Source organism: Calonectris borealis, chromosome 2 (assembly GCF_964195595.1).
Source record: "Calonectris borealis chromosome 2, bCalBor7.hap1.2, whole genome shotgun sequence".
NCBI lineage: Eukaryota > Metazoa > Chordata > Aves > Procellariiformes > Procellariidae > Calonectris > Calonectris borealis.
In genome coordinates, this window is record NC_134313.1 from 117,576,771 (window position 1) to 117,604,479 (window position 27,709).

Genomic DNA, 27,709 nt, shown 5'->3' on the forward strand with positions numbered 1-27,709 from the left:
TAACACAATGGCATAATGACTGCAATACATTTTTGTTAAACCTGCAATTAGGCAGAATGCACAATATCCCAAGGCACCGAATGATCAGGGAATGCACTGTAAGTAATTGTTAAATAATGTGGTAATTTACTATGACTTGTATCAAGAGTTACACCGTCTGCCAGACCAAGGAACTGAACTTGGAACATGTTACTTAAAGCGGGGAGGAGTGGTTGTAACGATTTGTCACTTAATGCTAAATTCTTCAGGAAAAAGGTATCAGACATAGAAGTGCATGGTTTTACAGAAAGAGAAATGGGTAAAATGAAATGTTTTGCCCTCAGTTGATACAAATCCTTACTAGAATATGCAGCAGCCCACATTTTGCTGTGATGGTTGTGCAAAAGACAGTCGCTCTCCAACAGATATAAATGCCATAGCACCCCATTACGAGGCGTAAGTTCTTGTTATTTAGCAATGGTACATTGAATTTCCAGCTAGACAGCTATTGTGCGCGATAGACAGAAAATAGAATAAAAAGTGGTCCCAACGCCTTCCAAAACCTTAGAAACCATAACGTAAAGCAGAGTACTAGAAAGCATATTGTGAAGAAGTTATTATGCATTGGCAGGATGCTTAAGAAAATCCCTGACAGACTTCTTGTTGTTGACTTTAATAAAGCAAAAAGAACCACACAGATATGAGGAACTGAGTCCTGGGTGATTTCGATTTGAACTTTCAATGGGAGTGGGATGGTAAGGAATGTCTGCATCTGGGCTTTTAAATGGTAGTCTTTCTTTAAAAAAATCAATTTTTTCTAGGTCTATCAAACGTAATTTTTATTGAATTTCCTTCTGCTGGTTTGTTTTTATTCCATTTCAGTGAAAACAAAGAGCACACACTTGCAAAAACACGTCTGAGTCCAGACGGTCAGTGCAGGAAATTCCTGCAGTTCTGGTGAAAACTGGGACCGGAGGGAGGAGGGAGGCACATACTCAGTGCCTCTGCTAAAGGACGAGCTATAGCACGAATCCAAGAGACACCTGGCCGTTTCGGGTCTGCCCTACCATCCATAAGCACACAGACAGGTCAGACTGCCAGCTGGCAAGAGGTCAGGTATGGTGATGTAGACTTCTACCCGATGGTTCAGGTGAACGTAACAGCACTGTGCTGGGAAAGGGAAAAACCTAGCAAACGTACGCGGCGAGTAACCTGAACATGGGGCTTCGAGGCAGCACTAGCGCAGGAATCCATAGGAAATCTGGAGTCCCCAATTCCAGTGCTACAGTAGAAGTTGTTTTCACTTGTTTCTAAAGTATCGTGCAAATCTAAAAGCTGTTTATAAATTCACGTATCTATATTCACAACTGAAGCGAAGGACGATGTGAACCCATACAGCATCCCCAACATAACTCAGACTGCTCCTTTCCCCAGAACAGGCAATGACTTTATGCCTTGCTAATTACAGTTTATAAGCTCATGTGATTAAAGTAAGTAAATACAGCAAAGCCAGGAATGCAAAGCCTGTGCTAGACACTGGTGTTTTGATGGCTCCTCAGCTCTGGGCCTTATCTGCAGTCTTACCCGAGCGGCTGGCAAGAACCGTCTCCAAAGTGCTGAAGTCTCTGTGCAGTTGCGGATAGGGAAATAACATCAGAACTGCTCCCTGGGAAAAGGCTACGCAGAGCCCCAAATTGTGCGGTCAGTTTTCTTGTCACTCCTTGCAAAGCGGTGATCTCATCCTTGCCGTCTCCAAATTTTCTATCTCCAGTGTAGGAGAGGGAGGCAGCAAGGGACAAGGGGAGAGGGAGAGGGAAGCTACGAAAAGAAAGATCCCATTGTTAGAGTGCTCTTATTTGTGTGAATGCTTGCCAAGACAACAAGATTGGGTCTGATGACATGAACTCGAGGGTCAGTGGAGAGCTATGCAAAAATGCCTGAACTCCTTGTGCTCACAATCCTTAGGAAAAAAAGCAACTTCCAGATGTGAGCGAGCCTTCTTTCAGCCATCCCGTCCCCTCAGCCTACCACATTATACGGCCTGAAGACGCCTGCACCCATTTGCATGGCTGAGCAATTGCAGTATTTGCCTTGGAAGGAGAACTGCATCAAAATCCTAGACCCAACCACCAAAGCGCTTCAGGTCTGTTGGTATTGATCTAAAGTTGAATTAAACTTCAGGAACATTGTCATAAAGGATAGGATAAATCCAGCATCCACCATTAAGAAAAGGTTGGGAATGAACTGCAAAAGCCTAGGTCTGTGGTGTACACCTTGCATGACCTATATGCAGAGATCCAGCCTCTCTCTCTGACTAAAAGCAAAAACAAGACTGAAAATATTCAGGTACTAAAATCTGTTGCGAGAAAGTCACATAAAAATGTCAGGTACAAGCCTAGTGTCAGGCCTAAGTAACTCTCTTCTACGCCATCATCATTTAGGAGGGAATTTATTCTGAGTTCAGGTCAGTTTACAACCATGGGGATGTGCGCATCCCCGCATCCATCCATCTGGGTCTTGCCGAAAGCAATCACAGCCATCAGGGGAGCTTCGTGCTGATGGGGCTGATAGGGGGCACTGACAGAGCAGACAGCGCCTGCAAAAGCCAGTATCATGGGTTGCACCCAGGAGGGAAAAGCCAGCTCTTATTCCGACTAATGCTTGCTAGATACTGGGCTCAGAAGGGACTGCTGACAGTTAGTTATTTTAAAACAACTCCGAAACTTGCAGTGCCTCGGAATCACTCATCTGCGCACAGCTGCCAGCGAGGGGCATCTGCCTTGGTGTAGCTGCGGCAGATGGAGAAACCAGGTCCCCACTCAGAGAAGCCTCCTGAAACCTCACCTATCCTCAGGAAAACGATTCACCTCGTGCTTAGCATGGGCAGTACAGCTTCATTGCCTACAGCTGGGCCCAAGCCCCAGCCTTTGGCTGGAAAAGAAAAAAAAGCTCTTTTCTCATAATTTAGTAAAGGGAAAAAGTGTTGGGTTGTTTTGTTTGTTCCTGGGTTGTTGGGTTTTTTGCGGTTAAGCATTTTTTGGCAAGCTGTTTTTGCAGCAGGTACCCGTGATTTTGCAGTGGATGAGCCGGTCTGGGTCCAAGCCACCTCCTTTCCGCTCAGCCCAATACTGCCTTGTTCCCTCTGCTCCCTCCTTTCCAAGGGTGTGATTGAATGAGTGCTTGTGAAAGCTGTAAGCACTTGCTAATTTGGGGTTTGTCTGGTAATAGTCTGGTGGCTCTGTGTTTCCAATGTCTGTGGAGCCAAACTGACGGTTAACTTGTACTCCCAGTTTTCCCCTCCTCCTCTGCAACTTTTTCCAGACCCTGTTTCTCGCTGACATCCACCTCCCCGCAGCCCCTCTCTCCAATTCCCCCCCCTCTTCTTTTTTTTTAAATCGACCTGGTCTTTGTTGTACTAATTAGATTATCTCTGCCTGAGGGACCCAGAGAGCAGCCCCAACAGAGCACAGCCTGGAAAGACAGGACACATAATCCCTGTTATCAAGGGGGCTGTCATTTGGCATGTAGATCAACTAATTCTTTCAATACCATGGGAGCAATAGTACATCTTAATATTGATTTTCCCCCCAAGATATGATCTCCTACATTCCTACATCAGTCTCGCTTGCCCTGGCTAAAAGGCTCCATTTATTATAAGGCAATACAACGTGTGCATACAGCCCCCCTCCAGCTTTTTGAATTCACAAATGAGAAGGTGCTTCATGGGGAGGGCGAGAGCACGAGCAAACACGGACGAGGCAAGTTAACACAACCATTTCAGGGAGGAATGGGGAATAAACCAAACCTACTGCACTTTCACTTTGTATTATGAAGTAATTAATTCAGAGCTGACTGACATCAAAGGCTGAAGGCCAGTCATGGGAAGGGGCATTTGCAATAAATCATATGCTAAAAGCAGTAATGCTTTGAGTCAAGCCATGTTGCTACCATTCAGCAGCCAGCCTGTTAAATAAATTTCTGCTTGTTTCTCTTGTTCTTTCTTTCCACCCACCTCAGTATTAATTTCAAGAGATGCTATTCATATTTTGTGCTCCATACAAATCACCTATAGCTAATTGCAAAAAGGAGAAACACAACAATGGAATGACCTTCACTTGAGACATCAAAATGCTTTAAATGATAGTCAACAAATCAACTTGCACAGGCACAGACCCCTTCTTCATGATGCCCCTTTCAAGGCTAACCATGGGTAACTGGATTCTCAAGGTATTCATTTCAGAGGACTTCTACAGTTGATGCAACAGAAAATTTCTTAGCTTTAGGTGCTCTACTTTATCTTCCTAGAAATGTATGTCACTAGACAGCCTATTTCAATTGCTTGCACGTAACCTTTTTTTGTACCAAATTACGTTCATATCATGACTCTTAAAAAGCAAGTTACGTTGATATAATTCATTTTCTACGCTCAGCCAAACTTATGTTAGAACCAAAGAGGAAAGAAATAATTCCCAAGCAAAGAGAGAAAAATTCCTGCAGCTCCACCATCTAAGCAGCTGTCCTGACTTACACCAGCTGAGGACTACACAGCTTTAACAAATAGCCTGTAGAGCCTGATGTTGGCACCTGTTAATACCATCCACAGAGCTGAACACATTTTATTGCCAGACAGGAAACTTTATCCACAGCGCTGGGATCATGTCCTTCTCTTCCAAAAAGTGTCATAGGATCTCTCACTTCCTCCTGGACAGTCACCAGAGCCAGAAAAAATAGGACCTGGGTCCAGTGTCTCAGCTGAAAGCAGCCCTCCAGCAGTGCAGAACTTCCTGTAGAGCCTGTACAACTCTGCCAACATCAAAGACAAATACACGTCGCGGTTTGAGGACCGCTCTTTTGTTTAAGGGGTCCCTCTGCCTCACTTGCCTCTTTTCCCCTCCCCACTAGCCTTTCCACTTCTGCTTTCCAAGTTCCTGACTTTTTCAGCTAAATGTTGGCCTGTTTTTCCAGACTGCAAGGATCCACACACCTAAGTTATATTCAACATGTGACCAACACATGGACCTCTATAATATGTGTGTGTATATATATATATAAAAAAATCACAGACGTCTATATTTGTGTGATGCAGAAGGGTGATAAATCAAGAAAACACTTTATGTCCCCCACCATGGTTCACAGATATCCACAAAAGGCAACTTCATAAAGCAGCATAATGCCTTCAAAAATCAATTCTGGGCTGGATTCTCAATGGGGAAAGAAAAATCTTGGCAAACGAGATTTAAAAGCACCCAACCTGCCTGGCTCTTCTGGTCAGCAGTGTGGTGGGGATATGCTCCTGTTCTGAGAGACGTGAGGTCTCCCTGCTTCTGTGGCAGTGCATGGGAGTGTTAGCAATTCAACAGCACCCTGTAAAATAAGAGCATAACAAACACACAGGGCAAAATAGAGTCTCAAACCCCAAAGGACTTTAAAAAGCAGGGCCAGAGGCAGATGCAATATTGATGGGAGAAGGAGACATGAGGCATTTCTCCCAGCCCCTGACATAGGCTACGTGTGCTGGATGGTGCAACTGGAGAAGAAATGGGGAGAGAAAGCGAGAAAGGCGAGGAAAAGTGAGAGCTTACATTGTCCCTCCATACCATTACCTCTGAGATCTCTGGGGTTGTTGGCTCCTTCTCCTATCCCAAGCCCCAGAAAACAGTATTGACAATAAACATCTTCTACCGACTGTTAATTTTTCCCATTGCCTGAGCGGAAGGATGGAAAATACTTTATATATCATGGTAGTAACTCAATAATAGTATTGAATGAAAGGCATCATTTTCGGAAGGGATTTCAGGCAAACAATCGCCGTGACTGAAGAACACACTTAATCAGTGGCTTACATTTCACCCAGGAGGGATGACAAAAGGGAAGGTAATGGCAGAAGGACCCTCTTGTCCTTTTTCAATGCATGGCCACAGCCCCATTCATTACAGACTCCAAAAAGGGGATGGAAATTTATAGGTGTTAGTGAGGGATCAACGTGTGCAGGGGTTTCTGGGAGCCAGTCTCTTAGGAAATTATAGTTCTGCAAGCACTGGGACCAAAGAGAACTGGTTTCCTATGGTTTTGCATCTTGCAGTTGTGTTTTTTGGTGTCTAATAAACTGAAAATTTTGACTGAAATGGTTCCTAATGTTGGAGGTGTGTGCACTTGTGAACTCTCTGGTGTCTATGAAGGGTTGAGTTCACCATTTCCCTCAGCTGGGGCATGAATATGTTGCCTATCCTCTAATCAGATATTTACTGCCATGTAACCTGTAAGGATTAAACTCTTTGAACTGTTTGTTTACTGCTGCCCAATGATTTTGAAAGTTGTTTTTGAGGCAGAGGTAGCCATACACACACACCATAAAACGTGCACCATGAAACTCGATGTACCACATTTCCTTTGGGAGTCGGGCTTAAAAATGCGTTTTGCATAAGGAAGCACAACAGCAGCTGAGAGAGATTTTCAATTTTTTTCTAGTTTGTTGTATTTTGGAAACTCACCTTATGCAGATATTTAGGGTTATTTTCACACAAATTAAAAATGATGCCCAAAATCTCAGCGAAACTCCAGAATCATGACTCCAGAAAGACTGTTGTCACGACGGCAAGTTCTTGCTGTGCCTTTACTTTGGGGCTCTGCCCACTTTGTGCAAAGTTTGACAGTCTCCACAGCACCAGGCAGAGGTATCCCACCTATTTGAAAACTCCACAGAACGCAAGGGCCCTCACTCTGGTCCTGGAAGCAATGATATTTCTGTGGGTGCAATGCTGTGTCTGGCTAATTAGTGCTTGTGAAAGGAGGATGCATTATCTTTGTCTCCCTTTCCAGTATGGTGAGGGAAGTTTGAGGACCTCTGCATTGCCCTCCATGGGGCTGCACAGATACATCCAACGTTTCTTTGCAAGAGGTCAGCTCCCCACCACAGTGCCCGGTGCCCAGAGCCAGGCAAGGTGCCAAGGAAGGTCCCTGGAGAGCTGCAGGGGAAGACAGCTTTCCATTACGCCTGCCAAGTCTGCGGTCCTAGCACAACTCTGCCAAGGAGGGGAAACCTGAGGAAATACGTAACGGCACATTCTTCTGCACCACCTTTCCCCTCCCAGGCTTGCACCTACCATGGCTCCGTGCCACGCGGCCATTTGGGGTGGGGGAGAGCTGCACTGCACTTTTTGCGGGATCGTGTGCCTTAATGCCCTCCTTTTCCTTTGCCACAACCCAGTTTTCTGCTCCATACCTCAGTGGTGGAGCCAGCCCAGGGATTATGCCCCCACAGATCTCTGCTACCCGCAGGGTAACCAGGCCTAAATACAAGCTTATTGAAGCGTCTTCAAGAATAAAAAATAAAAATCAAAATCCCACTAGCTGCCGATAGCCACTAGGACAGAAGATGCAATTTCGCATCATATGGGGGAAAGGACACATGCAGCCCCACTCCATGGAGGGCTCCAGGGCTTATCTCCTGCTGGAAGGAAGGTCTGGGACGTATTCTGCGCATCCACCCTGCGGCAGAGGAATGCGATTGGTGAGGGGTGGCTGCTATCAAGCCCGACACATTCAGCAAATTCTTTGGCTCTTGTCACCTACCCAATGGCTTTTCCTGGTCTTAACAGCCTGGTCGGCAGGGACCAGAGAAATGGGGGGAGCAGCAGGCAGAGCTGGCCAGCACCGTGGTTTTTCTCAGGTTGGCAGCCAGCACTAACGCTCGGTGTCTCTTTGGGAGGTGTCCCCTTGATAAGGCCACCACTCAGACCAGGGTGGCAGAGAAGATGCTTGCCCAGATTAGGAACTGTGCCCTCACTCTGCTTCCTCCTCCTTTCATGTGAGCCATCTAGTCTTGGAGAAACAAATATCCTGTGCACCCCAAAATGCTGCTAGAACAAGCTAGAAAAACCCAACTTTAAGGCCAGAATAAAGCTCAGAGGCAGACACAACCCCAGGGTGTGTCCTAGTCACTGGTAAAGCTAGGTTTGCTACAAACCTGTTAAAGTTTTCCTGCAAAATTTTGTAGGAGCTTTCTTGTGTTCCAATGGATTTCTTCTAGGGGAATATCTATTCCTGGTCAAATTTTCAGTTTTTGGGGGTAAGAAAAGGGTGAAGATGAATACATACACATATCTATCAACAACAACTTTTTTTCCATCCAAACTTTCCCCACGGGAATAATACACACTGCCCAAGAGATCGGGCAAAACAGCTCTCATAAGGTGTCTGAAAGATTATTCCCTTAATGTAAGAACGCATTTGCACCCAGTCAGGCATATTAGGTATCTTACTCTTGGTCTCCTCTCCTAGACATGCTAAAGCACAATAAAAAAAGCACTCACCTTGCATAAAAATCATTCCACATCCTCCACTGGAGAGAAACTCTCGGCAGAAGGAAAAAAAAATCTTTGATACGCGGTTGTTTTTGTCTTTGATAACAGGAATGTTTCAGTGCAGATGGCCTGACAACATGGCTTTGGATAGGAAAACAAAGATTATTTGAAACAGAATTTAGATAGACTAGAAAGAATTAACAATTCTGTAAGAATATATAGCAATGGAGTGGTGGAGAGGAGAGACTCCCCCAGCACCCAGGGAGTTTCACAAAATAGCTAGGAATTCTCAGAAAAAAACATCAAAAAAACCCCAGCCACTCTTAACATATAACTGTATTTATCCTGGCAATTGCTAAATGTCTCATATCACAAAGCAAAACCAAAAAATAACAGAATGACATTCCAAATCACCATCTGAATGCAAACACTGCTTGACGGGGAAGAAGCAGAAGGCTGTTTTTTCTCAGATCCCAATGATGTCAGATAGCTCTAGATCAGGTCCACCAAACAAACCGCCATGTCAGAAATGCATCTTCTACAACTGGCTCTTCTTAACAACCCCACTGCCTTTCCTTCTGGAGCATAGGAAATGGAGTGGGAAAGCTGGGATCTCCAGGCTCCAGGGCCATCATTTTGTCATCTCATCAGTGTGTGTAGCCACATCACAAAGGCGTAGAAAACAGAGGCGTAATTTAATAGCTCAGAATTTAAATGTGTAAGTAGGACAGTTTTTCTGGAATCCCTTTCACTGAAAAAGTTCATTCATATTCATTTAATCAGGTTGTTATCCTCACATACTCTGATTTCTGTGCATGAGGCTGAAGAGCTGGCAGCTCTGTGCTTTCCGATTGCCAAGGGACTAACCACCAAGCAACAGCCTGCTATTTAAGCTCCCTGACATTTTTTCAGCAGAAAATTTTATTTTCATCTGCTTTGCAAAACTTCAGGGTGAAGTTTCCATGGCAGCTGTCTGAGGCTGAGCACGTGGTGTTTGCTGAAAATTCCCATCAAAATGGTCCTTGTTCCTTCTGAGAACATTAGCAGAAAAGATATATGCTGTGTGTGTTATACCTATGCACGTACAGTGCAGCTTTAAGACCTGCAAGCTTTGAAGAAGCAGCTTGAAATCTGGGAGAAGAAAACTCCAGCCAGTGTTTGTAAACAGTGCTTTAAGTGAGGTCAGAGTTGAAATGAAGAAAAACAAGGCAGGATCAAGTGGCATCCAGGGCAGGGGCTCGTAAGGGTAAGACTTTCACATACTTGCATTGGATGAAGATGGGGTAAGCCAGATGAAAGTATAGGTTAGGGAAGAAAGTGATGGGATGTGGTGAAAAGCAGAGAAGTAGCTGGACTCAGTGGTGGAAGTGGGAGAGTTAGAGAAGGGAAAGAGACTTCTAAAACTTTGGAGTGGCAAGGAGAGAGGATGTGGGGAATTGCAGGGGAGGAGGAGCAAATGCATCAAGGAGGGATGAAGGGCTGTGCACCACCAGCATTCTCCAGGAAGCATGCCGAGGAAGGAGAGAAATGCAGGCCACGTAAAAGGAGGATCTGAAGTTGGCAGCTGCAGTATTTTGTCAAGCTGGATAAGCTAGAGCTGTTCCTCTTGGAAGAGGATGGTACTGACGGAGGAGCTCAGCAGCCTGATTGGATTCAAGAGCATTAACGCTGTGAAAACAGAAAGCTCATGAGTTCAATGGAAATATTATAAAAGTCCATTTCTTAAAAATGGGAGTCTTGCATGCTGTTTCAAATGGCGCACAGACTTCCTCGAAGCTCTTTAATCCACACTCCTGGGTGCGAGTGTTCAGAGACAAACTCATCACTCCTGGAGACCTACCTGTTTTTGTGCCTAACAAATTATTCATAGAGTAATATGTTAATCTTCTCACACAGATAAAAAACTGTTGCAGTTCCTTTACATACCCAGAGCATGCCCAAATTACCTATCCCAGTCGTAAAAGCAGATTTCAGGATTTAATGGGTAAGTTTGCTAGATTATTATAACCCACACAGTATGCATGCTTTGTCTTATACATAGCATTCAAAATTACCCCCAATAAAAATAAGGAACACAAGTGACACTGCATTACACCCTGAGAGACACTACATCATATGGGTCTGGTATACATCAGTGGATTTTGATTCTTTCACGTGTTACATCCGGAGGTCAAGTGAGGGAGTGATTTTAACATACCCAAGTTCTAAGTGTCAGACATTTGAAGCGGATTAATGATGTCTGCATAAAACTCTCCCTGATAAAATGTTACAGTTTGGACCCCATCTCCAGCCTGATTACAGGACTAAAGCAATCTTCCTTCTTTCAATTCAAGCTTAAGCTGCCATTGTTTAGCTTATTCTTACCAATGGCACAGCCAAATAAAATTTATGAACAAGAAGAGCTGGAGCCCTCTTCACTCCCTCTTGACTGCATCAGGGCTGAGAGGAAATAAAAGCAGAAAAAAACCTGCTTATTTCTGCCACAAAGGCTCAAGAGATTGCTCTCAGATCACACTGAAGCTCATAGAAAGTAAATAATCATCTTGTGGGATGTTGAACACCCACAAGTTGCAGCCCTGTAGGAATTATGGCTTTTCATGATTGCCCCTTGAAGATGCAAAAGGTTTGCTGTAGACATGGCGTTGGTCTGAGTCCTGGATTTTACCCTGGTTCTCCCACTGACCTGGAGAGTGACGTGGAAAAGTCATTTTGCTACTCTGTGCCTTTGCCTTGCTTCAAAGTCCCCATCCTCTGCATTTGGCTCTCACCCTGCTTGCACGCTGCCTAGGAAAACCTCGACTGCGGCCCATGCGTTCAAGGGTAACTAAATTATAATTAGTCACCCTGATGCCAGTGAGGTAAATCTGGATAGTCAGTACTTCATTACTCATTTCTATTTATTTGGCTGAGGTAGTGCAAAGCCTATTTTTAAAATAAAGTAATAAAAATGTTGACAGAGGGCTGTTGCTTTTGGAAGAAAAAAAATAATCAGGACTTTCCCAGACTGAAAACTGTTTAGGGCACTACTCTCATCCATCACTTCATGCGGCTCCGTGATAACTCTCTCCTTACAATTGCAAGTCATTCTCTATCAGCATACAGGGGCAGCTCTCTAGCAAGACACAAATAGAAACAGGCACAAAGCTGCTTATTGGTAAATAAATCAAAGAAGAGGAATTGGGAGAAGGAAACAACACAAAGCTCTCTCTGTCGGGATAGCAGAGATTTATGTGAGAGATTCACTGATACTTCAGGCCACTGGTGCCATTTTCCAGGCTATGAATGGGTGGATCTTTTGCATACTTTTTGCTGGGTTGACTTAAGTAAGTCTTGACAACTCTCTTTCCCTGGGGACTAGACTAAAAGTATTGTTTAGAAATCTAATATATGGTTTATTTACTCAATTTGTGCTGAGCACTACAGTTCCTTCAGGCCAGCTTCAGCAGTCCATTACTCCATTAATGCTCCATTACTGAAATTAGTGTTGTAATTGGAAGGAGGGAGGATGATGGGGAAGGGGACACTTTTTAAAGGAGCAGGTCCTGCTTAATCCCATCACAGAAGAAAGCATTAGAAAAAACTCAGCTGCTCCCCCCCAAGCCCCTCTCTTAGGGAAAGGGGTAGGGAAGAGAAACTTTTCTCCAGTGGATGACGTGCAATGGCTGTGCAGTGAACAGACAGGTCCGAAGACCACACCAGCCGGTCCCCCTTCAAATCAGATGCAACGTCAAGATGCCTCCTCCCATGTGCCAAAAATCAGAACATACTTCTGCCCCTCCAGCAGCCATTTCACCCTAAGCTTCTGGTCCCTTGCACGGAGATGGCACTGCTAATGGTGCCGCTGGAGCAGTCTCTCCTCCCGGCATCTGCTGCAGAGGCTGCAGCTGGCTGTTTCACAGCCTTCACAAGCCCGGGAAAAGGAAATGGGAGAGACGCGGTGCTAATAAAGATGGCTTAACCACGGAGGTGGTGCACAGAGCTGAGTTTGGTTCCCACCACAAGCCCTCCTTGAAGTTGTGGAAGATGTAACTGTGTTTGGGGTGGCAGATGTTCCTTTTGCCGCTTTGCTTCACCCATCCATCCCCCAAAATACTTTGCAGCATAAAGGAATTCGGGATCTGTGTATGAATATTTATTAATTAGCTAAATTACAACAAGAAAATCTCATGGATGTTGTACCCAAGAATTGTGTATGTGCATACAATCACATAGTTTGCAATAATTTTTCAATATTAATGGTAAGCTGGTTACTGAGTAACAAACACCCTGTACAGTTATTCTGAATAACTGAAATATATACTGAAATATACATATTTATTTGTTTAGTTAAATAGAAGACCTGTCAGAAGACTAGCAGGAAGTTAATACAATAGCCCTGGAGAGGTCATCTATTAAAAGATGAATTAAAGAATTCACAATAAGAAAAAATGCCAAAGCTTTTAGCTGGGATGTTGCTGCTTCCATTTTCCAGCCAGCGGCAGGATTTGTTTTGCCAAGGCTGGAACTGGAAAGTCCCAAAGGAAACCAAAGAATTAAAAGATTTTTCCCTCTGGGTGTGAGGGACTGTGAGGACAGGCAATAATCCTGAATTTGTTCATGAGGAGCAGACTGACACAGAGACAGACTTTGCTGGAGGGGTCAAAATAGTAAAATTTGGCTGTCCACGATTACAGCATGGTAGGACTTGGGGTAAAGTGCTCGTCATATCTTTCTCTTCTCACATTTGGCTTTGTTCCTATCACAGACTCGACAAGATTTGCTCTGGAAAAGCTGTTTGATTGTTGGGATAAGCCACTGCTTGGAAAGGGAGCCTGTGAGCCCCCCCCCCACAGCCCGACCCTGTCCCTGCTGCTAGCTGCACCCCAGTGAGAGCTCAGCTGCAGGCACAGGGTCCATCACAGGGAGGAGAAGGTAGAGGCTGAAGGAGGCACCCCCTGGAGAAACTAGGTCTCTCCCTCTCCCAACAAGAGAGGTCTATTCCCATGGCAAAAAAAATCTACCTAAAAAGAAATCAACCTGTTCACAAAAAAATTAACCTAAAAAGAAATACAAGCAAACCTTGCATCTTACATGCGTACGAAAGAGAAAGTTAGCTCTCTTCCTTTGAGACCTCTCTGTTTTGAGGACAGCACTGCACCTCTTATGGGCTAAAGGGAAGATGCTACTCCTTCAGGCTGTGCTTCTGATCAAGGTGGCTTGCCCCTAAACCTCTTCCAGGCTGAGCCATGTGGGAGGGATAAGAGTTTGCCGCTCCTCCTTGCCCAAAAACTGAGCCCTAGGTGAAAGCTAAGGATGCAAAGGACAGCTGCATCAGCAAGAGCGAGCAGATCAGCTGTGGGGATGGCTGGAAGCCTCTCCACAGGATACATTGCCTTGGGAGAGCCAAGGCACACCGGTGTCCCGGGTTGTTATCTCTCTGAGCATCTAGCAGCCTCTCGGAGACCCGTGCGTCTCCGGTGGCTGCCAGGGAGCAGCCAGGCACCGAGTCCCCCCTGCTACCACGCCCTTGGCTGAGAAATGCATCAGCATGCCAGGATGCTAAATATACTCCTGTTGGTGAACTCCACTGAAAGAGGACTTTTTTAGAAAGATGCAGATGGGCATTTCATCAAGGTGGAGGCTGACAGGATACAGTGGAAATAACATTACAAGAATAATAAAGCCTTGATTCTCCATCTTTCTAATTTTCAAGGTACCCTTGATTTCGCAACAAGAGCTTCAAGAGCAGAGAGAAAACTGGGAGGGACAGGTGAATGCCCCCTCAAGAATTAAATCCCAATTAACACGCCATCAGTGATGAAGGACACATTTTACGTGATCGATTAAAAGACTCCTCCCTATTGATCTTTGCAGCTAATCATTGTCCTACCCCTGCTAAGGGAGCGCAGACACAAACCAGCGATCTAAATTTATTGAGACTCCTAGCAATCAATAGGTCAGACTCCCGGAGAAGCATTATGCAGAAAGTATCTCCACTGACTCATCATGGGCTGGCGATCCCCAGGCCTCCACCAGGTCCCTGAAACCGTTCCGCTCTCTGGCCGGGCGGTTCACGCGAAGCCAGGGTTGCTCTGCGTATGCTCCTTGTCAAAGCCCAGACAAACAGCGCGCGACAAAACAACAGCCGTGGCGATCGCTCTCGCCTTTGGCTCAGCATCACGGCGTGAGAGCCGGGTACCTGGAGGCAGCAGACGGCCTGCCATATGAGCCCTGCAGTTTTGATTTAAACAAAACAAAACTGAGGAGCTGTAATTTCACAGATGGGAGCAATTCATTAGCTGGGAAAAGATGTGGTCACTCTAATCGGGAGTGACTGGGGAGCTTTTGATGCAAATGGCCATTTGCAGCTGCTTCTCCCTGCCTCTCACCAGGTCAGTGCAAGGCAATATACTGCGAGATGGAAAAATCAAACTGCGTATTAATTTGATAGCCTGCAGCAGAGCGACAGCATTGCCAGGCAATATTTCTGGGACCTGCCATGTGCCCAGGTGATCTGCCACTTCTGGATTTTATAGTACATGATAACAAGAGGATCGCACACTCCATTAAATCACCTGGACAACTGCCATTCATATCACTGTAACCGAAGGGTCAGAACTAAAACCCCTGCAAGTGACTGACCTGACTGTCCAGGACTGAGACGGCAGAGGTAGAAAAGACAGGCTAAAAAACAAGCCTTGTCACATTTTAATCAGTCATCATCTCAGCTTGAATGCCTTGTGCAAGGCTGATGGTACAAACCAGCCTTTCCTTGTTCTCCAGTTACACTGCAGAAAAGCATGTCCTCTATAGCACTGCACCCTGGCCAGTATGGGTAATCAAAGGGCGAGGAATAGTTTTGGTCTGGAAGAACTTTTCCTGGTTGGTAAAGGGCAGGGAAAGTGAGGAAATGGGGGGAAGCAACTATAAAGAAGAGCTATCCACCACAAAGCCTGATTTCAAGGATGGTGGTACTGAGAGTGGAGGGAAGCACATTCTGATTTCTGTGCATGGTGATGTGGATGGCTTTTGCCTGGGTTAAGGTTTCAAAAGAAAAGGTCTGCGTGGTTCAACCTGGGATCCACAGGAGTTTGGGATTTCAGCACATGGACACAAAATAAGGGTGGCCCCTGTAACCTTCTGGGAATAGCGGTCCCTAATCTACTTCAGCTAAGTTAGCAGAGTTAGGTCAAAACTCAGGTCACAGCAGGACTGGTCCCAAAAGAAAACTGTTGAAAAGTCTCTTGCTCACTGCAGAAGGCTTTGGAGAGAGTTCTCATTAATGGGGCACAAATAATCTACCAATACACTCGCATGCTCGAGGTGGGAGAAGAAAGCAGAGGGGTGGAAGTGCCAGGTGGTGACCTAGGCACTGTGGTGCTCTCTGCTTTTCCCCAACTACAAACACCTCCTGGTACCACGGTTTCTACAAGAATTAGACATAGCCCCAGCGTGGACCCTTTGGAAGATGCACATGCAAACTGGTCAAGAAAACCATCTTGCCATTCCTCCTTCAAGTAGAAGTCCCATTTGTGGGACTTCCAATGAAGGAAGCATGGATATTTGTTTCCTCAGTAATCTCCAAGATCAAGTTGCAACAATCTCATGGTGATAAGGAATGTGGGAGACATGGCAGTCTGGTGTGAAAATGAACGGCAGAAGATTTAAAGAGAGAGAAAGAAAATTAAATAAAAGTTAAATATTGTTTCATTTCTCACCCAACAGGCAAAGAAGGCAGTGCCACTATTGTGGCATAATGTCCTCCTAACCCCCCTCTGGTGAAGTGGCATCCCGCAACAGACATCTTTGGAAACAAGCATACAGGCAGAAAAGGGGTAAAAAGATGGGGAATGGGCAGGGTCATTTTAATTTAGATTACTGAATGACGCAAGAAAGCTGCCTGGGGGAGAAGTCCTTAGAGAAAGTGGTAAATCTTTATGTTACGTGACATTAATTACACTTTTACTGTGAGCTAACCCTATTACAGTATTGTGTATAGCAATAGAAGATGGTACTTCTGTGGTGTCCCTCCCAATAAAGAGCTGTCCTGCAGGAGGCCCAGGGGCCCAGCCATGAGGTTTACTGCACTCTGTGTCACAGCTCATAAACGTTGCTTAATGCACTTCCTTGCGAGTACTTTTCTTTACGACTTTTACCAGATTAGAGGCATGGGGAGGAGCAGGATTCTCATTAACTTATTCTTTAATGCGAGGTCCTTTAACATGGGCTGCAAATGGGATGTGAATATCTTGGCCCAGACATCCCGGCTAGACCTCTACTGGGGACTGGAAAAGCATTGCAACACCAACGGCACAGGGTGTCGTGACTGGCCGTATCGATTCTGTTGACTTATCCTCCAGCATAAGACCTTGGAGCACAGACCTCAGCGTACCTATGGGACCTAATCCTCAGCCTCCATTCAGAGAAGTGGCAGAAGCTAGTTCTTCAGTGTGCCGGATGACTGGGAGACCAGCAATGACTACCATGGACTCAGGTGGCAATGGACAACAGCAGAGGTTCAGGGCTGGAGCAACGTTGCTGGGGTTTTGTTGGAAGCAATAGATGTTGGAGAAACAGAAAGAAAAAAGTAAGAGAAGTCTAGACAGCAAGAAAAGTATGATTAGCCAGGCTCTGAGAAAATACCACAAGAAAGAATTTGGTCCAACCACTATCACATAAGGGCTTCAGACCGTGAACAAGAGAAACAGTCTCATAGCATTTGATCCCTCTTTCTCTCAGGACAGTAGGGCTTGGCCAACACAAATTAAATTGCATCAGGTTTCCCCTCTCCAAATAAAATAGCTTACAAATCCCCTATCTAAGCACTATTGTGCTTGAGGCAAAAGGTGTAACAGAGATACCAAGCAAGGTGCTCAATATCAAGATCCAAACAGACCAAAAGCCGCCAGAAAAGCTACATCAAAGTGTGTGTTTTAACAGAGACCTCAAGGTGCCCAAAACTTCCTCTGGTGCTGAGTGATTGCAAGTGTCTTTCTCCCTGACAGCTGAAGGAACCACTGATGGGTTGGAGATCAATTAACCCGCAGAGGTGCTGGGTGCCAGCGAGAGTCTGTGAGCTGCTTTAGGAGAGCAAGAGCAAGCTAAAGATTTAGGCTGGTGCCCGACATGGGTGAGGCAGCTTGCAATTTGTCTGAGCCGCTTTTCAACAGCAACTGAAACGGGCTCTCCCAAGAGCAGTGAGCAGGGATATGTGCAGGCAAACCACCTCGCGCAGTGCCCCAGGGGCACAGCCTGCGGTTGGCATGCCAGCCTAATCCAAAATGTTTTTTCACAACAATGATGGGATGGATAAAAGGATGAAAAATAGCCATTTGGTACTAGAGAGACAGTGGATCTTCTAGATCCAGCTGGCCTGGACTGGGGACTGTCGGCGCACTGCGGAGGTAACCCTTGCTGGAAGTTACTGCAGCCCCTCCTCTACCAACTGAACTTCACAGGGGACTTCTCTAATCCCAGGCTTCCTCCACCAACCTAACCCTCTCGTTTTGCTGGAATTGAATGAATGCTGGCACAAAACATTCGGTCAGGATCTTCTGATGAGCTGAGAATGACAGCCAGTATCAGGAAAATACATTCTCTTACAGGCTTAGCTAGATCTGAAAGCAAGCCTTCCCATAGGCTTATACTGCAATTTTACTTAGGTCCATGTACGCCACATTAGTAGTAGATTTCTCCTCATGTACTGCAGATATTCCATGCTGGTTGCTCAGCAGTGCAGCAAACTCATACTATGGCAGACTCTTCCAAAAATAACTTCCTGCCGGCTAGAAACGCTTCGTGCACTTGCATGTCCAGTTGCTGAGCAGTAATCAGTGCAAGCACATGTACGTGAGGAATGCAACCTGTGTACAGCACTGAACTTGAAATGTGGACTTTGGATTAATGCTTTGCAGGTATGTAATGCTTTTCAAGACAAAAATGAGACTTGGTCACTGACAGATATCTACAAAAAGCTCTGTTTTTACAGTTAGAAGAAAAAAAAAGTTTCAGCAGGAACTTTGGAAGTGAAAAATGCTGGCCCAGTGTAATTCTTGCTATAATTCAGTGAATCCAATTAAAAAAAAAAAAAAAAAAAAGAAGTCATACCTGATTAATTCATTTTGGAAGCTGCTTTTTCTTTTTCAAAACCAAAAACAGTATAGCAAAGCATAGGAGATGCAAGAGGCCTAGGAATGAGGGATGTACAAATTAGACATGCTGCTCTGGATCAGCCATTTTCCATAACAACACTCTGTCAGAGATGGTCATAGAGACGAAGTGAGGAAAAAAAATGGGTAAATAAAGATGTAGGGTAGTTTTATGTCCTGTAATTAACTCTTAAGACTACCACGAGGGAGAGAGGTGGCCTGTAAAGGACAAAAAAAATTTAAAAACTCGATGCTGGGCTATTTCTTGCATGAAACACCCCTTGATCCAAAATACCACCTAGTAGTATGTGCAAATCTCTATGACAGTTTCACCTGTGTAGAAAAACTTCAGCAATCCTTTCAGGGACCAAACTGCCATGGCTGGAAAAGAAAATACTTCCCACATGGGAAAAATAATGATATAGAAAGGACCCAACTATGTTACAAAATTCTTTGAAGGTTATACTGTATTCCTGCCCATGATACCACTATTTCACTGTCAAAGGGAGAGCTAGATAGTACTTTTCTTGAATAATCCGTAATATTTTCCTCCTGAGCAAGTTTGCCAAACAGAAGCTACTTGAGCAGCAGGACCTCAGTACATGTGGTCCCCAAAGGGCAGTCATTTTTCACACCATCTCCTGGGCACCTTTAAAGTTCTCCCAATTTGGCTCAAAATTTTTATCTATGATATTCAGCTTAAAAGAGAGCATTCAGCAGAGCAAACATAGCCTGTTTTGCTACAAATGCATGTGTCTCAGTCAGGTTCCTGGGTACCTCCTTCAGCATGTGTCCTGGCAAGGTTTTCCTAGGGCTGGGACCTTCATAGCTCCTCTCTACAATGAGGGCTGGTCGTCTTCTCCCAGGGAGACCTCTGGTGATGTCTCTCCCCTCTCTGGGAGTGCATGCTTTCACAAAACTTGCAGGAACAACCTACTTCTGAGATCTGGCCTTTTCTAGCTGGGTTCCCACCCAACCTGCCAAGTCCAGGAGTTACCGTGGGGGTGAGCAGGGGCAGCCACAGCACAATCACTCCATTCTCACTTCCGAGAGAAATGATGGAGAAAAATCCCAAATACATGAGCAGGAGGAACATGAAATCACCAAATACAGCAGGAGAAAAAGATGCTTCAGGAAGGGGAAGAAGAGCTCAGGGAAGAGTCAGACTCCTGAATTAGAGAAGCTAAGCTAGTACCTCTGAGTTTTATCCCCACAGCTCTCCCGTCTACTTGCTTACAGCTCCTGTCTCCCCATCCCAGCCCGCTCAGCAGACGATTCCTCAGGCAACTTGCCTTGGTGGACTTTTAGTTGCTCTGGATGCTCCCATGCAGGGGAGCCACAACCACCGGAATGGATAGCAAAATTACCAAGGTTGTTTTTTTTTCTTGCTTCCCACCTCTTGAAGGGAGCCCTGGAAGCAGAAGGACGAGAGGGAAAAAAGGAAAAGGGGGAGAGAGGCTGCGGCAGGAGGAGGGGCAGAATGGAGTTATGCTCACAGCTTTTCACAGCTGAAAACAGACCGCACTGCTGGTAATGTGAGAGGGCTGGAGCAGGCGCCAAATGGATAAGGCTGTAGACAGTGGGGCCAGAGCGCTGATACTTGCCAGTACCTGCAGATAGGAGACAAATAATTGGCACATGTTAAGAAACAAGAAAAGAAAAAAAAAAAGAAAAAAAAAAGAGGGGAAAAAAAAAGAAAAGACAGGGAGAGAAAGAGAGAGAGAGTTGTTAGATGTCCGTATTTTCTAAACGTGTCTGGCAGGAGCCCCTGCAAGGAATTTAATCAGCAAGAGTTGTTTAAACTGGGCTTTGAAAACAAGCCCTGTGCTGCTAGTAATGAACTTCATATCATCTGCAACTCCTGTTTGCTGACGACATTCAATTTGTTAATTCTGCAGCTGGTGATAGGGGTCAGATATGAAAGTGACGATTGTTTTTTGACGTTCCAACCCCTGCTCACATCTTTCTAATTAATCCTTTTAGGAGCCACCAGCAGATCAAGAGAAGTGTGGGGAGGGAGAGAAGAAGGGAGGGGAGGAGGAGGAAGAGAGACGGCTTTTCTGTGCCTGCTCTGCGGCTCCTCGCTTCCCACTCTGCTGGAAAGGAGGCACAAGGGCATACCTGCTACTTGGTCCTATGAACACGAGCCTTTTCAGGCTGTCTTAGAAAACTTTAATGTTGGAAAGGTAGGTATTAAAAAAATGAAGGCTCACCTTCCCCCTAAAACAGCTCATTTTAAAATCTGGTGAGTATTTCATATTAACTATCTCCATGGGGGATGAGATGGGTGGTGGAACTGGCAGTGGGGTAGGAAACCATTCTCCCACTAGCTCACCCTGCTGATTCAGGGCTGGTGAGATCTCCCAGGGGCTAGTTTAAACAGTTGAGTGTGTACAAGCCACACGTGGACCCAGTATTTCAGTGCAGGCTGGTATCAGCCCCGTCAAATGGAGAAGAAATGATGGCCTCAGGAGGTCTGCCAGCGCCCAGGGAGTGAGGTGGGCACAGACATGCGGGTGCTGCCAGGGGATCAGGACGGCCCAACCATGTTGCGGGCTCATGGTGTACAGATGGCTTTGAGGGAAACAGCAAAAGGGCTTATGGGCAGGAGAAGTTGCTGGCTCGCGCAGCGAGCGAAGAGGAGCGCTTTGCAATTGCAGAAGGCTTAGTCTCCCTCCAAGGACGTTTTAACTCAGGAGCCTGAACTTCTTACCTAGAAAGTTATTCAGGGTGTTGACGCCACTGCAATGACCATGCGTGCCTTGGAGAGGGCCAGCCGGAGCATAGCAAGCACATGCGGACAAGCACAGCACCATGGAGTGAGAAGGACAACCAGCAAAAGCCACAGAGGGCTGGGCAATGCCCTGAGGTTGCCCTTGACCAGGTGAAGCCCCAAAGCAGAGATATGTCTCTGAAATCTCTTGTTGTCGGCATCAAAACTGTTCACGCTGTGTTCCTTGCATTTTGCTCATGGCATTAAGCTCACCCCAGGTTAGCTGGTCCCTGGCAGGTTCTGCCTCAGGTCCCTGGTTGTGCTGGCAGGGGGAGGGGGATGGTCACCAAAGCTGGTCCCAGTTCACAGTGGACTTTGTCACTGTGCCCTATAGCAGAACTTCAATCCAGATGTGGTGCAGTGAGGCCTGTATCCATCTGCAGAGGTTGGATGAAGAGGCCTTGCAAGGCAGAAGAGCCAGCAGTCAAGACAGGAGAAATTTTATAAAAGGTGAGAAAAGTAAGAGTGAAAAATTGGCTGAGTGACAAAATTTTGAGAAGAGAGGAAGGCCTGAGGTTATGCACAGAGATTGCTGGCATTGGGGAAAGGCAGAAGAAAAAAACCTCCCTCTGATTAACACTAGGCTGAAAAGAAAGAATTTTTTAATGGAGGAACTCAGTCTTTCTTTCCCAGTCCACCTCAGCACCAAGGTCTGGACTCACATAAAATAAATCAGCACCAGTCTCCCTAGAGCAGGAGAGCCCTGGCAGAGGCTGGACCTGTTCTGGGTCAGAGCTGAAGAAACAGCTCTGGGCGCCTGCTCCCACAGGAAGGTCCCCAAGGAGTAGCACCTTGGCGGTGCTGGCACATCTGGGGATGCACATCTGCCCGTGTGCTCTGTCCCAGCGGGACCCGACGCTGAATCTTTGGCTCAAGTGCATTGGCCCTGGATCCTCTCAAACAAATGGAGATCTACCAGCTCATTCTAGCTGGGTATCTGTTGCATCCTGCTTTGTCTGTGGCCAAAAAATGCAGCCACTTGCTTATATGCTGTCAGTGCTCTGGTTTTCCTATAGAAGAAGTTTTCACTTGATTCACTTTATTAATCAACAAGTACTGCTATGGCCTCATGAGAGTTTATCCATCCAGTATAAACTTACAGTATCTGGTATTGTGAAGAGAAGTCCAACCAGCCACCACAAATGTTAATCTTCTTTTTTTAACAGACTTTGTCAGTATGAATTGATTTGCACATGGAAAAAAGGTCTATTGCTCTTTCACTCCAGACTCTAAAAATCAGTAAAACAGAGGCTCAGTTCTGCTCTTGGCATGTCTGGAACAACACTAGCTTCAATTAAATTAGCCTAGATTTACAACAATAGACTCATGAGCCAGCTTTGCCCTTACGGTGTCTCTTCAGTTTGTTCTAAACTTTGTACAGAAAAGCTAGGAAAATACTGTGCGGGGGGAGAACTGAATGCTGCCATTAATTTGATGAGTCACATGAAAAGATTAACAGCAAAATAAAAGTACTGAGTGGCACTTACCTAAAAAGGACATTATGGATGATAACGCTCTGTGATTACCACCCAGGACAACAAGACTGACCATCTCCTTGAGGCCTAATGTTCAAAGGGTGAGTGCCCCACTTTCTGAGACATCAGATCTCATGAAGTTGATTTTAGCAGCACACTCCAAAATGGAGACAGCAAAAAGTTCCTTGCTAGCCGCTTGAAATCTCAAATCAAAAGCCTTTCAAGCATCAACATCATGTAGTCATCTGCACAGCTGGCAGATGTAAAACCAGATGCCACATCCCAGTGACAACAGGAAACTGGTATTTCCCTGTCCTCAATCAAGAGGGTTCTTTGACTTCTGTCATTTGGTTGTTGAGTCTTGGCTGAATTATAAAATAAGAGAAAATCATCAAAGACTGATGTTAGCATAGGGAACTCTGCTAAAAAAAGGATACACTAAAATTCACTTAATGGATCAATGGATAAAATTAAACCTAACAAGAACCATGTGATCTGCAAAAGTATTGTTAGAGGTGGAGGTACCTTCCTACTGGAGCATCACTACCTGCCACTAGCAGGTGGCTCACTACTGAAACCTGCCGGTAAAGGAAGAAGAGTATCTGAGGGCTGCCTGAGGTTCCTGGTAGACACCAGCTCCACAGAAGACCAAGAGCTCTGCTACATCTGCTGGTGATCAAGGACAAATGACTGGAAAGAATAGGCTGCAATGGGACATCAGCAATGCAACTATTTGTGATCAAACAGCGTTGCCCCATCAGATAAGCAGAAAGCAAGAAAACAGAACCATACAAGGAAGGGGTCACGTAGTGAAAAAATACTAAAATGACTGAATTTCTCATTCTGTTTGTAGCTACATGCGTTGTTATTTGTTAGTAGGCTTTCACTTGCTGCATTTGGGAACATGAGCATGGCTTTCACTCATGCAAGATTTATAGGCTTAACTTAGCTGCTTGTGAAAAACCTGTTGGCCCTGAACATCTCTGCCAGCAGCAATGCAAACAGGGGCAAGTGGTTCATGGTATCCACTCTGCTTAGCCAGAAGCACAAAGCACTTAGTGAAAAACATTATCCTTTCCAGTGTTTACGTTCAGCTCGAGCACATCTTAGCCGTTTTATTCTCTGTAAGGCTAAGTCCCACAGGTACCCTGTCATGTAAAAGACATGTTGTTTATTATTCAAGTGTTAACAAAGTACTTGAGTGAAAAAGTAATCTATTTTCAGGGGGGGAAAAAAAGAACAACCAAAGCAAGTACAGCAAGAATCGCCAGCTTCAATAGCAACAAGAGTACCTTTTACTACTCAACCCGCTGCTTGTCCCCATGCAAGCCTTGTGCAGGCAGTTGTACCCCTCTAGCTGCCTCTCAAACCACAGCTTTCACTTGCTACACCACTTTGCTCACTTTGCCATTCTGGCAAAATATTTCTTTGAAATCCAAACAACAATTCCTTTTATTAAATAATCACATGCATGGTTATAAATTTTATTTTAGGGCAATAGTTCTGATTTTCTCAGGTAAGAAAAGGCCTTTACGTCAATCCAGAGTGCCTAACACCGTAAGGAGTTACTCCCACACATTGTCACCCTGTTTTCTTAAATATTTTCTTTTTTTTTTTACCAGATATGTCTCTTGCCACAATATGAGGTTTTAACAAATGAGAAAATACATATTTTAAAGAAACACACCCTCCCTCCGAGACACATACACGAAGAAAAAGCAAAGTATTTCTAGATAGAAAACAGCTAAAAGGAGTAAAGTCAACAGGACAGTGTTTAAGTAATCAGCATTCCCAGATAGGTGATGTCAAAATGGTAATTATCCTTCCAGAGCTGCCTGAAAATCTAAAGCAGGAGGTAAATGTCCAAAGAACTGTATTGCACTGCTCTCACCCTGTGCGGGTAGAGAGTACATCTGGAATAACGTGCTCACAAAACGGTCTTCATCTTCCACAGCCCTCTGGGGCTCTATGGAAAGGGTGTAGGTGGTCCAAAGGGACATAATTACAAATAAAGGAATGAAATTAAGCACAGTAACATTTGCGCTGTTTATCAGGACAAATTCCCAAGCAATGAGACATAGCTGACGTGAGGAACAGTGTCCTTAAGGAATCAATGGGAGCTCCATTAAAGGTTATGTAAGATAAAGCAGGCTGTGCTACAACTTGGAAAGAAAAAGTTTCCAAATGCTCTGATTTCTTCTACAGAGTGAAATGGCACAGTCTACACTGGGCAGCAAAGTTTCAAAAACGCCTTTAGGTCTCTGGCTTTTTTAGGTTGCTGCTTAGAGAGCAATGCAGAAGAATTAGATTGTGTTAAAACAGCATTATTCAGCAGACAAGTTTTATCTTAGGCACTTTGGGCCAATGTTATCCTCTTGCATTTAGAGCGTAGGCCCTATGATTAATCATTTACATCTGCTCTGCCCTGTTGCTCCAGTCTTGGAAGGGCTCTGAGGATGCTACTGCAGTACAAGCAATCAAAAGCAGATTGGTTGAGGTGACAGATTCCCAGTTAGTATATGATGCTATTTGTCCAGATCACTTCTATATAGGTGTCTAGCCATGGCCAAAGAAGTCTAGCTTTAACCAAGTCCTTAAAAACATTAGGATTTATTATAGTAAATAATATGTGTGTATATATATATAAAAATATATATAAACTCCTTGACATTTCCAATATTTGTATTCAGTCATACTAGCCTGAATTCAGACATGTCCTTCCCAGGTAACACATCACCCCCAGGGACATTGCAGACCTGCTTCTGAGGGGAGAGCATGTCCCATCTCCTACAAGTGACAGGACCCATATTGCAGACCATAACTTGCAGGTTTGGGTTTTCTTTTCTTTCTCTCAGCCTGAGAAGGCCTACAGAATTTGGAAGACTATGGTTCAATAGGTGAACACAGGACTGGGAGAATAAGGACAGGTATATGAAGCTACCCACTGAGCTATCTAGACCCATGTTGAGGAATCTGAATGAAAGCAGCTTGATTTAAAAATAAACACATTAAAAATGAGACCCTTCCAGTGAAAAGTCTGCTTAAGGCACACCATTTGGGAATGACAGATGACAGGAATAGCTAAATCAGCCTCGTAGCTTTTTGCAACATGTGTTACGGGGCCAGGAAAAAGCCTTAATTGTTGCTGTGAGCAAACACCTACACCAGGGCCTGGACATGTTAGAAAGACAGTCCCTGCTGTCCAAATGCTGTTAAAATCTGCATAATTAACATTATCTAGACACCAATTTTCAACACTAAGATTTTAACAGCACTGCACAGCAGAGACCAACTCTCCAGTTATTTAGAGAGATCAATTTCCAACTTGTGACCAGAAAGATATCCACACAGACAAGTGAAAAATGGGGGAAGCAACAGAGAAATAGCTTAAAATAATACTGTTACTGTGCAACATCATGAACCCAAGATAATTGCCCTTCTCTCCTCCTATAACGAGAGGTTTGATCAGTGTCCCACAGGCTGAAAAGGGACAAGTGACCCACGTACCAGCGGGCCCAACTCTCTCGCCAGCAAGTGCCAATGCATTTTGCATTAGCACTTCGCACGAGGAGACCCTGAATCCCAGCACCAATGGGGCTAGGAGGAGTGTGAAAAACCTCCAGAATATGCTTTCTCACAGCCTGACAGATAACTTGCCGTGAAACCCAAAGAGAGTCATATCGTCCAGGACATTATATCCCATGTTATAATTCAGTTGTCGAAGGAATAAGTTGCTACTCACAGATTACATACATAATCCTTAAAACTACTATTGAAAAGTACTTTTTCTTTGAAACAGAACTGCTCCCCATGCAGCCTATTCCCTCAATCCACATAAAATCTAGCTCATTCAACTCTCTCTGGAACAACACAGCTCAGCTCAGCTCGTTTGAAAAACAGAAAAGAAAAAGACCTGCTTACAAATGTTTTCATTCTATGGAGTTTACTTTGTAAAAGTACCAGCTAAGGAGAGGAAAGCAGATAGAAATGTTTTAAAATACAAATACTTACTTTAAAAAAGGGAAAGGGTTAACATCAAGGAGGTTATTTTATCTCCCAAGGTCAAATCCAAGATGCTTTGAGTGATCAGCGGTTGGGGACAAGGCTAAAGTAGTAGGTTTCTCTTTAAAGAAATGCAGACCAAGTAGCAAAATATAGACCGAAAATTAAAGTGCAAGAAGAGAAAAATGCTTAAATTAGCCTGGGGAAGTCTATCTATCTAAGTCTTGCCTGTACGAGACAGGGCTTGCTGGAAAAGGGAGAACTGCAAAACTACCAGTAAATTGCCCTACTGGAAACACAACCTTATATTAGGAAAAAGGAGCCTTTTGGCTGGTATAGCCAGATACAGTTCCTTCAAGCAAGTAAGCCAAGCTGGGGAAAGGATTCAGCTGCTGCTGAACCATTTACCTGCACCCGCAGCTTGATGGGGAACGGTGTTGGCTTTGCTGGCAACAGTTAAAATCTTGGTATTTAACACTACTGCTGGCATTCTTGCGCACACGCCCTGGGAGGCGATAGGAAGTTTCATAGAGTGCTTTTCAAAACAATACAATGTCCTGGGTGGCAGCATTTATGATTTCTACTCACCCTCCTTAAAAAAAAGAACAAATTCTTTACTTGAGATTGAAAAGAAAATTGATTAGCTGCAAAATTTAATGTGTAAATATCCAGAGGGAGGCAGAGATCCCAAGGGAACAGGGGGGAAAGTGGAGGCTGTGGCCTTCTGTCCCTTGGCATGGAAGGATTTGAAGCCCTCTCTAGCCTGTCAAAAGAAGGTCCTCATGCAAATTACCCTGTTTCCCCTCCTGATCCTTCCCCAACTCACAGGTGCTGCATCTCAAATACAAATTTTGAGCATGGGTCCAAAGCCCTAAGCCCTTCCAAATTCCCCTCGCCCAGTTGGCTCAGCACCTTTGGGACAACAGGGGACTATTTCTGCAATCCAGTCTCATGATTTTACACTTTTCAAACCTGCCTCTCTACCTCCAATCCTTCCCCAAGTCTCATCTCAAAATCTGTTTTTAACTCATTGCAATGGAGCTACAGCAA